This window comes from Hordeum vulgare, chromosome 1H, assembly GCF_904849725.1.
Source record: "Hordeum vulgare subsp. vulgare chromosome 1H, MorexV3_pseudomolecules_assembly, whole genome shotgun sequence".
Lineage (NCBI taxonomy): Eukaryota > Viridiplantae > Streptophyta > Magnoliopsida > Poales > Poaceae > Hordeum > Hordeum vulgare.
The window spans coordinates 4464223-4480185 of record NC_058518.1 but is presented as its reverse complement, the minus strand read 5'-3'; positions in this window follow the sequence as shown (position 1 = coordinate 4480185).

Sequence of the window (15963 nt, the reverse complement as noted above, 5' to 3'; positions counted from 1 at the left end):
CGCCGCCATGCCGCCGATTTTCCCTACGAATGCATCCAGTGACTCGTCGGCGTCCATCCGCAGCCGCTCGAAGTCACCTCGGAGCGTAGCCAGCCGCGCCGCCCGCACGCGATCAGCTCCGACGAACCTTGACTTGAGACTGCTCCAGATCTCCGCCGCGGTCTTCTTTGCAGCCACCTGCATCAAAAGATCGTCGGAGAGCGCCCGCAGCAGATAGGCGCGCGCGGGCTTGTCCTTCTTCGCGATCACCGCCGATGCCGCTTCCTCCGGCAGTACCACCGCCTCCCAGAGCCCGGCAGCGTCGAGGTCCGCCTCCACCTTGATAGCCTAGGTGGTGTAGTTCTCCCCCGTCAGCATTGGGACCGACGTCGCCATCGTCGTCCCAGACCCGCCGGAGTACGGGACCAGCGCCATGGCCGACGAGCTCCCCGGTCGCGCGTGGCTCTGATACCAAATGTCAGTGCAAAAATGAAACCTCTGCACTCCGGCGATCACCGAAGACAAGGTCCGACGAGGAGAGGAAGAACACAACGATTTTCCCGACGCTCGAACACCCCCCGCCACGCGAACGGCACCCTCTGTATTTCCTCCTGAGCACGCACTCAGTTCAGCACTCCGAGCTACACAGCCGAGGGGACTTATATACACGAGCTCTGACCTGCCAGGCCTCGCCTACACGCACTCGCTACCCCCACTCCCCACGTCCCGCACGCGCCGGCTCGCGCCCACACCCCGCGCTCGACGCGGTCGGCGCGGCCTCCTCGCGCGCCTGACGCGGTCCTGGCTGTTGCACCCTTGCCAGCTCCCGTGCCCCCCCACGCGCACACACACGCCGGCTCACGTACACACACACGCACGCATGCCTACACCCGCGGTCCCGACGCGCCGTCTACCCCTAGCCCGTGCCCATACACGCGCTAAGGGCGGACAGCCTGCCGCCGCGGCTTATTCCCTGACACCTCCATTGGCCAGCCGCTTCGCCCCGAGGACTTCACCACCTACGTCATGAACGGCCTCGACGACGACTATGATAATCTCATTGAGAACATCAACGATCGCGACGCTCCCCTTCAGCCTCGTGAGCTCTACTCACGCCTCCTCGGCCGCGAACAGCGCATCAAAGCGCGTCATGCCTCCCCGAGCTTCTCCGCCGCCAACACCGCGGCCCGCGGCAAACCACAGAAGCCGTCCCCTGGCGGCAAACCGACGACCGCCCCTCAGCAGCAGCCCCGCGCCTCTGCGCCTTCCGTCACTGGCGGGGGTCGCCCGCGCGCTGTATGCTCCTCTTGCGGCGCCCAGCAAGCTTGCCAACTGTGCGGTCTTGAGGGTCACATCGCCTCACGCTGTCATCGACGCTTCAAAAAGGACTTCCTCGGCATTGGAAACAATGGCAAAGGCAATGACAAGCAGGCTGCTGTGGCCAGCACCGAGCACGGGCACACTCCGTCCTACTCCATTGATCCGGCATGGTACATGGACACGGGAGCTACCAATCACCTGACGAGTGAGATGGGCAAGCTCTCCACCCAGGAGCCATACCGCGGTCATGATCAGGTTCACACCGCCAACGAAGCAGGTATGCGCATCTCACATCTTGGTCAGGCCGCTCTTCTTACACACACTTCCAGAAAACTGCACCTTCGTAACGTTCTTCGTGTTCCTTCTGCTACACGTAGTTTGTTATCTGTTCCTCAGCTTACTCGTGATAATCATGTCGCTGAATTTCACCCTTTCTTATTTTATATTAAGGATCGGGACACGAGAGCCGTTCTGCTTAAAGGCCGTCTTCGCCATGGCCTTTATGCGCTTGATGCGCCACCTGCACCTCCTGCGCCACATTCCCCCCAGGTGTTCACTGGTGTTCGCGTGTCGTCTTCACACTGGCATGCGCGCCTTGGTCACCCTGCTGCTCCCATAGTTCGCCACGTCCTGCATCGTCATGAACTTCCAGTTGTGTCCAATAAAATTGCTGAAACTGTCTGTGATGCCTGTCAGCAAGGCAAGAGTCATCAACTTCCGTTTTCTGAGTCTAGTCGTGTCGTTAAACAGCCTCTTGAGCTAGTATTTTCTGATGTATGGGGTCATGCCCAACCGTCTGTCAGTGGCCATAATTATTATATCAGTTTTATTGATGCTTACAGTCGGTTTACGTGGCTTTATCTTATCAAGCGTAAATCTGATGTGTTTGATGTGTTCATTCAGTTTCAAGCACATGTTGAGCGTCTTCTTAAGCATAAGATTCTTCATGTTCAGTCAGATTGGGGGGTGAATATCATCATCTCAATTTGTTCTTTAATAAGTTTGGGATCTCGCACCGTGTGTCTTGTCCTCATACACACCAGCAGAATGGCGCCGCTGAACGTAAGCATCGCCACCTTGTAGAAACTGGCCTTACTCTACTAGCTCATGCCTCCGTTCCGTTTCGGTTCTGGAGTTATGCTTTCTCCACAGCCTGTTTTTTAATAAATAGGCTTCCTTCACGACTCTTGAAAATGAAAACTCCTCTTGAACTCTTGCTCAATGAACTCCCAGACTATACTTTCCTGAAGGTTTTTGGATGTGCATGTTGGCCTCACCTTCATCGGTACAATAAACGTAAGCTAGAGTTTCGGTCTAAAAAGTGTGTTTTTCTTGGGTACAGTTCCCTTCATAAAGGGTACAAGTGCCTTCACGTTCCTACCAATCGCGTTTACATCTCTCGTGATATTGTGTTTGATGAGAGTGTGTTTCCTTTTGCTGCACTTCCGAACAACTCTACTAATCCTACACCACCTGTGCACTCTGCTTTACCTTCGCCTGATCAATTTGTAGATGTTGCATATGCTCCTATGTTGCTCCCTAATCATGCTGCAGCTATTGGACGTGGTGCTCGCCTTGAACTTCTGGATGATCAGGCGACCGAAGTCGCTCACGCTGGCGTCGTTGATCCCGTACATGGCGCATGCACGCCGGGTCGCGCCCGCCAACCCACTGCCGTGACGCCCGTGGCGGTCACGCCTGTGCCGGCCTCCCTCGCGCCGACTTCTCCAGGCCCAGCTTTGCCCGCGCTGGACTACCCCGGCCCAGCCTCCCCGGCCACCTCCTCATCGCCTGGCCTCGTGGCAAGCTCTGCCCCGGCCCCGAGCGAACCGGCCTCGCCCGGCTCATCATCACCGGCCTCCTTGCCAGCGAAGGACGCTGGCTCCCCATCGCCACAGATCGCCTCGCCTGCGTCTGGCTCATCGTCGCCACCAGCGTCTCCTACTGCTGTGGCTCTTCGCCCCCATACACGCAGTCAGGCTGGCGTTTTTCGTCCAAAGAAGCGCACTGATGGGACTGTTGCATGGATTGCTGCCTGTGTTGCTCATGCCGTTGCTGATCCCACTGCTGAACCTAGACATTTTCAGGCTGCTCTCGGTATTCCGCACTGGCGCGCTGCTATGGAGGAGGAATTCCAAGCTCTCTTGAAGAATGATACTTGGCGACTCGTTCCTCCTATTTCTGGGGTCAATATTATTGATTTCAAGTGGGTCTTCAAGGTCAAGAAACATGCTGATGGTTCCATTGAACGCTACAAGGCACGGCTGGTTGCCAAGGGCTTCAAACAGAGGTATGGTCTTGATTATGAAGACACGTTCAGTCCAGTCATCAAGCCTACTACCATTCGTTTGCTGCTCTCTTTGGCTATTTCTCGCGGATGGTCTCTCCGTCAGCTTGATGTGCAGAACGCTTTTCTGCATGGAGTTCTAGAGGAGGAGGTTTATATGCGTCAGCCACCTGGTTTTGTTGATCCTACACGTCCTCAGCATCTCTGTCGCCTGGTGAAGGCTCTCTATGGACTGAAGCAGGCCCCTCGCACATGGCATGCACGCCTTGGTTCGGTTCTTCGAGCTCATGGTTTTGTTTCCTCCACAACTGATACATCACTGTTCATTCTGCAGCGTCCTGAGGTGACGATGTACATGCTGGTCTATGTGGATGATATCATTCTCATTAGCTCGTCTGATGCTGCTGCCGACCGCCTTGTTTCTTCACTGAGTGCAGTTTTTGCTGTCAAGGATTTGGGTGCTCTGCATTATTTCCTTGGTCTGGAGGTCTCACGGTCTTGTGCTGGGTTGACTCTCACTCAGCATAAGTACTCTCTCGACTTGCTGCGCCGTGCTGGTATGTTGAAGTGCAAGCATGCTACCACTCCTATGTCTGCCACTGATCGGTTGTCTGTGCTTGATGGCGACCCTCTATCGTCTGATGATGCTACTGAGTATCGCAGCCTTGTTGGTGGTCTGCAATATCTCACTATCACCAGACCGGATGTCTCTTATGCAGTCAACCGTGTATGTTAGTATCTTCATGCACCCAGGACATCTCATTGGTCAGCTGTGAAGCGGATTCTGCGCTATGTCTCTCTGACCGCCTCGTATGGCTTGCTCCTTAAGCCTGCTACATCTTGTGAGCTTTCGGCCTTCTCAGATGCAGATTGAGCTGGTAGTCCTGATGATAGGCGATCCACGGGGGGCTATGCAGTATTCTTTGGTCCTAATTTGATCGCCTGGAATGCTCGCAAGCAAGCTACAGTATCTCGCAGTAGTACTGAAGCTGAATACAAGGCGGTTGCTAATGCCACAGCTGAGCTCATATGGGTACAGTCTTTGTTGAGAGAGTTGAGAGTCTCTCAAGATCAGCCTCCGATACTTTGGCGTGACAACATCGGTGCCATACCTCTCATCGAATCCGGTATTCCATGCCCGAACAAAACACATTGAAGTTGACTATCACTTTGTCAGGGAACGTGTTGCACAGAAGCTACTCCGTATCAAGTTCATCTCTTCTAAGGATCAACTTGCTGACATCTTCACGAAGCCTCTTCCACATCCTCAGTTTGTAGGATGTAGGCATAATCTTAACTTGCTTTGTATTTCAGGCCACAGTTAAGATTGAGGAAGGGTGTTAGACTGTATATACGTAGCCTCTCTGTATATAACTGTATATGACTTGTATGGTACCTCTTGATACCCTCCTATATAATGAGATAGCCGCACCCACGTTTAGGATGTCGAGCAGTTCCCAAAACACATTGTCTAATAGACAGGATCTCCACGATGAGGTCGTCTGTGAGTCGACTGGCCGCCTCCGCAAGAGAGTTGTCCGGCCTCAGCAACTCCTTCCCAGATATCTCCTCCATGGGTAGGTGGCAGCGGCACGAGTTAGGACTGCAAATCGAGCGAGAAAATCATCAAACTTGGTGAGCTCTGGCGAGGGGAGCGATTGGATGAGCTCCGGCGAAGAAGAAGAGCTCTTGCGAGGGGGGCGATTGGGTGAGCTCTCGCGAGGAGGGTTACCTGCGCGTTAACGGGGGCGACTCTCCTCCGGGCGACTGGCCGGCGGCGGCCATTCTCCTCCGGGCGACGGGATGCAACGGACAGGGCGTCGACGGAGAGGTGCGGCGGCGACTGGCCTCCGGACGACGGGATGCAACGGACAGGGCGTCGACGGAGAGGAAAACTAGCCTAAGAGGAAAACGTAAAGAGATGGCGCGCCGGCCGAGTGTTCATCCGATCGCACGCGAACCGCGGCATCCATCGCCCCTCCACTTCCTTTTCCACGGGCTCAGTTGGGTAGCTCCCGTGCCGCGCATCGCGACGTCATAGCTCCGACCACCCATTCCACACCATCGATCACCGCCATGTCGCCGTCGCAACCCTCCTTACCCACAGATCTCCTTCTCTTCGATCCCCTAATTCCCCGGCGTTCTTCTCTCATCATAGATGAACAAGACAACACGCGGCAGGCAACCAGCCGCATGCCCAAATGCTTGAACTAGGTGCCCCATGCTACAATGCCCAAATGCTTGAACTAGGTGCCCCATGCTACAACCACGGTGACTGGGCATCTGCAACCGCGACACCGGGAAGATGGATGGATTCCGCATCGTACTTACGTTCCATGCAAAAAAAAAAGTAGCATTGAATAAGCTAGCATTCAATACTCCCTCCGTCACCGTTAATAAAGCATGCGCGTCTACCTAGGTCATCAATTTGATTTATATAAAACTAGCAAAATGGGCCGTGCGTTGCCATGGAAGAAAAAAAAAACATAATCTCCAATGATGATGATCACATTATGTTCATATATCATCGCTTGATTTAGAAATTTTGTACACAAATGCAAGAAAATGTTTCTTCTTTTAAATTTATTCACAAGTTAAAGCAATCTTTACATTTTCAAAAATCTTGGTAACTCAAAGATTTATTCTGAATTTCAAGATTTTTTTTAGAAAACATACAATAATAATCTGATGCATCCAATAGTTACTTCTTTAAAATTCACACAGGTATATTGTCACATAGACTTAGAAGCATTAATGTTTAACTACATACATTAGATCTTTCGTGAACAATTTTATAAATATGGGAACAATTTTAAAATCGAGAACATTTTTTACAATTTACAAACATTTACTAAAAATCATGAATATTTTTTATATTTCGAACGGGTTTAAATATTTTCTTTTGAATTGGCGACCGATTCAAGAAAAGACGAACATAATTTTTGATGTTGGAGGATTTTATTTTAAATTCACAAACATTTTTCGAAACGCATGAAGTTTTCTGAATAAACAAACATTTTTATAAATCAGTAATATATTTATTAAATTCATGGACATTGTTTTGGAATTTGCAAAAAAAAAATCCGGCGCTTTTCTTGAATCCTATTTTTAATTCAAAATAAAAAATCGTCAGCATTTTAATTCAAAATTCCTATTTTTTAGTATGCAAAAGTTTTTGTAATTCTAAATTATTTAAATTATAAATAAACAAAAATGGAACGGAAAATTTTAAATAAAAAAAGAAACTATCAAAACAGGCATTAGCTATTTTTAAAATATTAGGACATTTTTTAAATGCATTAACATATTTTGAATTAGAAATAATTTTGTTAAATGCCTTTAATAATTTTAATACATGGAATTGTATTTGAGATCATGGACTTTTCTTATTGTACAAATATTTTTCTAAAATTGCAAACATTTTATTGTATATGCGAGCATTTTTTACAAAACTCCGAGCAGTTTTTCAAGTCACAAACATTTTAATTTTTGAAATGTGTTGATTTATAATTTTCAATTTATTAAAATTTTAAGGATTATTTGAATTTCTAAAGTATTTAAAATAAAAAAATAAAACGGAACTGAAAATAAATAAATAAATGGAACTAAAAGCAGACGCCTGTGCATGGGCCGGCCCATACGGTGTGTTAGATATTCTCCTAGCGTGCAGAGCGTAATATAGGACTTTTTACATGGGCCGGCCCAGTCCAAGATTTTTTGCTTTATGAAACGTTTTCTATTACTTACCGGTGGCATGGTGGGTAATTTATGCAAACTTTAGGGGTAATTTTTAAGACGGACGACCAGAAATCATATTTGCTTTATTATTAGGGAGAGATATATTTTTTAACATAAAAATTATATCATTAGAAAATAAAACATCTAAAGTTTCTAATGATATATTTTTTGTAATATATGCCTCTTATTAAGTTGGTCAAATTGACGACCTAGATACACGTGCCGGACTTATAAACTGAAACAGAGGGAGTAATAAAAGTGACTTGGAATAGTACTCCCTCCTTTTCGGTTTACAAGTCTCATCTCAAAATTTTCAGATTTCCAATATATTAGGCTCATTTTAGGTCTAATTAAGTTAAAGTGCTTTGAGTCCCACGCCATATTTAATTCATAGAATTTAGAGAAAGAAGATGAGTGGCTATGCATGCATCGTTTTCTACATCTACCATGCAAGTCCAATTAGAGCATCTTCAACAGTCCGTATGTTCAATCGTTGATATAAGTGTCCACATCAACAACCAACAGCACATAATACAAGCTCTTTAATGGAGTGTATGTTAATCGTATGTAAAATAACTAAGCGGGTTCATTAAACATGGAAGAAATAACCATGCTTGCCTCGGAGCTTGTGCGTGAACCGTTGCTTCAAGTTCATACGATTTCATTCTCTATCTTCGTTTATTATGCGACATGTCATTAAAATCATCTATGTGGCAATTTTATCAACGATGATCATACAACCATTGAAGATGCCCTTAAAAGGAGGATGCTACATTTATTGCCTTGAAAATCGAGTATGTAAAAAATATTTCATTGCCTAGTTAAAACTAATGTCATCCACTCACAAGTCACCTTGGTTGATGAGATTTTAGATCTAAGCCCTATAAACTAAAAAGAAGGAAGTACTAAGTAAGATTAAGCAGTGGCGAGAAATGTAGGAACGTAATATTATGAGGCGTGGCATGTCCAATAAACATCTTTACACCCATGGAATATTGGATCAGTTAGACAGATGGTGAGCAATAATAAAAAAATCCAAAAAAGGTTTAGATAAAAAAATTGGTAAATAAACCCACATAAAATCATAGACCATATTCGAGTGGGTTACAAATGGAGAATGTGATCGGCACACACACGATCATGCGTTGACACGATCTGAGACTATTTGGGAACGACCAGATCCTATCTTAGGACAACACAAACGGACCGATCCAAACAGACGACGATTTTCTTTGCTTTTTGTTTGTTTGAGTCGGTCAGGTGGACACAAACGTGTGCTTCCACAAATGGATTGACGCATGTGTTCAACGCTGGCCCGACCCTTTTTTTCTGATGTGCGAAAAAATATGAAAATCCATAATTAAACATTAAAAGCCGGCCACGAAGGCCGGCGAGAGTCCACTCGTCCGCATTACTCTAACTAAACATAAAAAATCTAGTCCTGGTCTAGCTTATTTGTATGTATCACTGTAGCCAAACATAAAAAAAATTGAATTTTTGTGTATCACTGTAGCCAAACATTCCATTAGCAGTTCTGGTGCCTCATTACGCGCATGAATATGAACAGAAACAAACAAATCTAGGCCTAGTCTAGCTTTGCTTATTAATGGCCTGATTCTACTTAGTATAAAAAATATGGGGTACTGGAAACGACATGTCGGTCAGTGTTTCAAACAACAACAAATGTGTCGCCCTCAAATCCTTCCACCTGTTAGAAATAAATTAATTAAATTAATTAAAGGATTAATCCCCGCTATATCGGTTGCTACTTGTAGCAACTGCCTCTTTGTAACTGCCTTGTATCAGGGGTATATATACTCTCAATCCTGTTAGAATATAGAGATATCGTTGTAATTTCAACCTCCTTGTCTATCTCCTCTATCTCCTATTGTATTCAAACTCTTGTATCTATCCCTTGCACAACAAGGCAACCTATCAATATAAACCAACGCGGCTCCCCTCGAGGGAGTAGGAACGCTTCATTATCTAACATGGTAATCAGAGCCTCTCTTCCACACATCTAGCCACAAACCAGAGACAATCAAACCCAGATCACATCCACAATCGGCGCCATGTCTACCTCAGCCGGCGGCGCCCTGAACCTCGGCTCACCTCCATCAGAAAAGCTGGCAAGAGGGAACTTCATCCTCTGGAAGACGCAAGTCCTCCCAGCCCTGCGAGGAGCGCAGGTTACTGGACTCCTGGATAACTCCGATGCCGCTCCACCCAAAACGGTGGAAGTCACCATGGCGGATAAAACCACGGCCCAAGAGCCGAATCCTCTGTATGGATCATGGATCACCAAAGATCAACAGGTTCTCTCATATCTACTCAATTCCATATCTCCTGAGATCCTTGCACAGGTCGTCGGGAGGGACTCCACCTTCGATCTCTGGACAACAATCAACAACCTCTTCGCTTCACAATCGCAATCTCGGATCACCAACCTGAGAATTGCGATCACCAACACCAAGAAAGGCACCATGTCTAGCTCAGCGTACATGGCGAAGATGAAGAGCCTCGGGGATGAACTAGCTGCTGCTGGTCGCCCCGTTTCTGATCCAGAGATGGTGGACTACATACTTGCAGGTCTGGACCGCGACTACGACTCCGTGGTAGCGGCAATCGGCGCTGTCAAAAACAACATCACCGCCGATGATCTGTTTGCCCAGATCTCTGCCTTTGATCAAAGGATGGAGATGTTGGGCGACTCGCCTTCAGGAGGGTTCCATACTTTTGCCAATGCGGTCTACAGAGGCCGTGGCTCGTCCCGTGGCAGATCCAATCGCGGGCGAGGAGGAAGGGGGCGTGGCCGCAGCAATGACCGTGGTGACCGCCAGCCCTCTCCCTCCAATGGCAGTTTCAGAGGACGCCCTCGGCAGCAGCAACAACAGCAGGTGCGTGATCAGCAACATGCCTTCCCAGAGTGTCAGATCTGCCTCAAGCATCATCCAGGGGGTGCACATGTCTGCTCGTGGCGATATGAAGAGAATGATCAAGAAGAAAAGGAGGCGCATGCAGTCTCCTATGGTGTTGACACAAATTGGTATGCCGACAGTGCAGCAACCAATCATATCACAGGTGAACTTGACAAGCTGACCATGCAGGAAAAGTACAATGGTGGTGACCAAATTCGCACGGCAAATGGATCTGGTATGAATATTTCTCATATTGGTAGCTCAATTGTTAAAAACCCCATGAAAAATTTGCACCTGAAAGATGTTTTGCACGTCCCAGAAACTTCTAAAAACAGAAACTTCTAAAAATCTTATTTTCGTTTCACTCTTGATAACAATGTTCTCATAGAATTCTATCCCTATTTTTTCTTGGTCAAGGACCTGGCAACAAGGAGAATCATTCTTAGAGGACGGTGCATAGGAGGTCTCTACCCACTCATATCATCTTCATCTTCATGGTCAGATAAACAAACAAACATTGTCACCAAGCCTTCTTCATCAAGGTGGCACGGCCGTTTGGGTCATCCATCTTCAGTCATAGTTAAATATGTTCTTAGCAAAAATAAACTCTCTTATGAGCCTAGTATTGAGTCAGTTTTTGATCCGTGTCAACAAGCTAAAAGTCATCAATTACCTTACCCTATTTCTCTTAGTGTATCTACTTCTCCATTACAACTCATCTTCTCAGATGTATGGGGACCAGCCCCCACTTCCATTGGAAGATTCTCCTACTATGTAAGTTTCATTGATGACTATAGTAAATTTACTTGGATTTACTTGCTGAAAGAAAGATCTGATGTATTTCAAGTCTTTATCAACTTTCAAAAGCTTGTTGAACGCAAACTTAACTCCAAGATCATTGCTATGCAAACCGACTGGGGTGGTGAGTATGAAAAGTTAAATGCCTTCTTTCAAAAACTCGGCATATCACATCATGTATCCTGTCCTCATGCTCACCAACAGAATGGCTCTACTGAGAGGAAACATCGTCACATTGTTGACATGGGACTTGCTCTATTAGCAAATGCATCCATGCCACTCAAATTTTGGGATGAAGCCTTTTTAACTTCCACATATCTCATCAACTTACTTCGAAGCAAAGTCATCAAATTTGAAACACCTCTCACACGTCTCCTTGGTATTACACCTAACTACCCTTCTCTTTGTGTCTTTCGGTGTGCATGTTGGCCCAATCTCAGACCATACAACACACGCAAACTTGCTTTCCGCTCTAAACAATGTGCCTTCTTAGGCTATAGCCCTATGCATAAAGGGGTTAAATGCCTTGATATTCCTACTGGTAGGATCTACATATCTAGGGATGTTGTTTCTGATGAGTCCGTATTTCCCTTTGCATCGCTTCATCCCAATGCTGGTCAACTTCTTTGCCAAGAAATCCTTCTCCTTCCTACACATCTTCGGTCTTTTGATCATGGGGGTGATGATTGTACTAACCAATATGATGATATTCCTGCTGGTACTGGTCCTACTCTTATGCCTGTGCAGGTTCCTGGCGAAAACGGTGCTCAAAATGATCAAAACAATCTTATATTTCATGCGGCAGAAGAAGACGAGCCTGGCACAGATCACGAGGACGATTCGGCGGCGCCTGACACACCTGCACGCGCGCCGTCGCTGGATCGCGCGGGAGAATCAGCCTCGGATCGCGCTCCCACCAGCGGCAGTTCCGGCACCCGGGCCAGCCAACCCTGTGACACCACGTCGATGGCCGATGGGGACAGCAGCGGGACAGGATCCCCCTCGCCCCGCGTGCGCATGCAGTCGTGGTCGGGGGGCGGATCCTCTGTGCCGCGCCGCGCCGCTGCTCCCAGTATGCCTGCAGGATCGGCGGCCTCATCGATGGCCACATGATCCCCTGTGCCAACCGCAACAACACAGGACTCCTCTGGATCAGCTGTGGCGAGTGCACCTGCAGTCCAATCTGTGGCATCTCCAAAAGTCATGACTAGACTACAAAAAGGCATACACAATCCAAAAATACGAATGGATGGGACTATACCATATGGCATGATATGTATTTCAGGAGAGCCAACAAGTGTTAGTAGTGCACTTGATGATCCCAAATGGAAGAAGGCAATGGATGAAGAATACTCTGCGCTTATGAAAAATAAAACCTGGCATATTGTACCAAATCAGAAAGGTAAAAATATAATTGATTGCAAATGGGTATATAGAGTTAAAAAGAAGGCAGATGGCTCTATTGACAGGTATAACGCACGTTTGGTTGCAAAAGGTTTCAAGCAACGTTATGGTATTGATTATGAGGACACTTTTAGTCCTGTTGTGAAAGCTGCAACTATCAGACTTGTGCTGGCCATTGCTGTGTCCAGAGGATGGAGCCTAAGACAGCTAGACGTACATAACGCGTTTTTGCATGGTGTTCTAGAAGAGGAAGTGTTCATGAGACAGCCACCTGGGTATGAAAGTAAGAAACTTCCACACTTTGTTTGCAAACTTGATAAAGCACTTTATGGTTTGAAACAAGCACCTAGAGCATGGTATTCTAGACTGAGCTTGCAATTGAAATCTCTTGGCTTTATTGCTTCAAAGGCTGACACATCCTTGTTTATTTATAACAAGGCAGGAGTGGTCATTTTCTTGCTTATATATGTTGATGATATTATAGTTGCAAGTTCTTCACAAAATGCCACCAATGCTCTTCTCCATAATCTAAGCTCAGAATTTGCTTTAAAAGATCTAGGTGATTTGCATTTCTTCCTAGGCATTGAAGTCAGAAAAACTCAAGATGGAATTATGTTAAATCAGGAGAGATATATCATTGAACTTCTGTCTCGCATGGAGATGAAAGATTGCAAGCCAGTACCTACACCTTTGTCTTCTTTAGAAAAACTTTCGGCATATGAAGGAAATCCACTCCAAGAGGAAGACAGTACAAGGTATAGGAGTGTTGTGGGAGCATTGCAATATTTAACTCTCACACGTCCAGATATCTCATTTGCTGTTAACAAAGTTTGTCAGTATCTACATGCACCTAATTGTGTACATTGGGCAGCTGTCAAGAGAATTGTAAGATATGTAAAGCATACTATGGGTATAGGACTACACTTCAAAAGTTCTAATTCCACTCTTGTGAGTGCATTTTCTGATGCTGACTGGGCAGGCTGTAGTGATGACAGAAGATCAACTGGAGGTTTTGCCATATTCTTTGGACCAAATCTTATTTCTTGGAGTGCTAGGAAACAAGCCACTGTATCATGTTCAAGCACAGAAGCTGAGTATAAATCCCTGGCTAATGCAACTGCTGAAGTTATTTGGGTTGAGTCACTTCTTGCACAATTGGGAGTTAAAAATAATCGGATCTTATGCTTATGGTGTGATAACTTGGGTGCAACATACTTGTCTGCAAACCCAATATTTCATGCTAGGACAAAGCACATAGAGATTGATTTTACTTTGTACGAGAAAGGGTTGCAGCAAAGAAGCTTGAGATACGGTTTATTCCCTCCAAAGATCAAGTGGCGGATGGTTTCACCAAGGCGCTACCAACACGACCATTTGATGAGTTCAAGAGTAATCTTAATTTAGGTAGTTGAGATTAAGGGAGGGTGTTAGAATATAGAGATATCGTTGTAATCTCAACCTCCTTGTCTATCTCCTCTATCTCCTATTGTATTCAAACTCTTGTATCTATCCCTTGCACAACAAGGCAACCTATCAATATAAACCAACGCGGCTCCCCTCGAGGGAGTAGGAACGCTTCATTATCTAACAAATCCATCAATGAAAGCAACGGTTCCATCATTTTATTCCCTTCTCTCGTTTTTACACTTTACACGTTATCAGCACTTGCTCTGACGAGAGCGACAGAGAGCCATCACCAGAAAGGTAAGAATGGCAGGAAGGGACTTGCCGTCGATTGCTTTCGCTTTTGCACGCTTTCTGCACAAAGAGATCAGTCGTTTTCCACGCACCCATCGCCATCGTGTTGCACGTCGCCGTCAGGGACTTGGTGCAAGGAGTGGCCCTCGTCGTCGCTTCTTCGCCAGGAACCACCGCCAGAACCGTCGCCATGGCTATGCCCGGCGAGGCAACCACCCACTACGTGGGCAAGCACCACGGTGCACCGGGCTGGATCGTCCGCTCCGACCCCTGCTGTAAATGGAGACATACCTGCAATACATCAGGCCGGCGACTACATCGCACCGGCCACTCCGCCATCCGCCTTCAACATCCCTCCGATGGATTGGCTTCTTGCAGGGCCATCAACGCCGTTCCTCCGAGAAGAAGAGTTGTTCCTTGCGAACTCGCGCCGCCACCTCTACCCCCGTACTACATGCAGCACGAGTTCGGACCGTGCCCAGCGCGTACGGGTGCACCACCGCGGCTTCCGTCGCCGACGCCATCAGACGAACTACCGGAGCACCTCTTCCCCCCAGGATATGGCCCCGTCTCGGATCTGCCGTCCTCGACGCCGGCAGCAGCAGAAACAGGTGGTTACCCTGCTGTTCCTGATCTGAACGGTGCCATCAAGATGGAAGAAGGAGAGGGCCAGGGCTCGTCGTCGACGCCGCCTCCACCATCACCGGCGACTCCGCCCCTGCCTTCAGCACCGCCCCTCCCTCCCACGCCTCCACCAGAGGCGCGCCGCATCCTGCGGCATCCTGCAGCAGTACGCCACGGTCATGGCGCTGAACCGTGCTGCAGTTCGGGGCGCGTGGTCGCCGGCGGCCCTCGGCCTCACCGGCGCCCCCGGGGCGAGAAGCAGCGGCGGTGGCCGTGCGGCGGCGCGGGGAGCACCCCGTCTCCCTTGAAGAAGCAACCATGAGGAGAGGAGGGCTGGCATGGTGAGGTGCTAAGCACCAGATCGAGCACATGATGGGAACGAGAGATGCGGCGCTCTGAGGAAACCCCTGATGCGTACCTGCTCTCTCCTCCTTTATCTACTCGTCTGGTGCCTGGACCAGGCCACGTTCTTTCCTCTCCAACAAGGCCTACAGGCCACGTCTCTGTCCAACAAGGCCTACAGGCCACGTCTCTCTCCAAAAACAGGAAACTCCACCATATACACTACCTAAATAAATTGAATATTAATGTGTTGTGTTTAATTAAAGTACTACTATATTGTAGTGCAGATTGTTCCTTTTTATTTCAGTGTCATATCTTATTGTATTAAGAACCTCTCCTTATCATATTCACTCGGTATTGTATTGTACGTCTGAATATTTAGATTGTATATCGTCGCAAATAAAGTCTCAGACTATGTGTACATATTCTATATGATTGCCTCAGCATTTTTCATATTTTTTTAAAAATATGTAGTTCTCAAGTACAATATTTTTTTAATTCAAATTTTTGGGATCACAAGGTAGATGATGCATCTACTGCATTTTGCAGATTATCCTCATCGCTGAAAGATCTACATTTTGCCTTCGTTATTTTGGCAAAATGACTATCTTCGAGTGCTCTCCCGAATATGCGAATTAATGTGACTACCTCGAATTTTTACAAATCACAAGGTAATTGTGTGATCTACTGCATAATTTGCCGATTATCCACTCTTGCTGAGAGGTCTACATCTAGTATTTTGACAAGATGACTACCTTCAAAGTGTTTTTGTAAAATAAAGTATGACACAAGGTAATGGACTACGAACATCTACTGGTCAAAACCAGACTATGTTCTCCACTACTGTGAGATCTA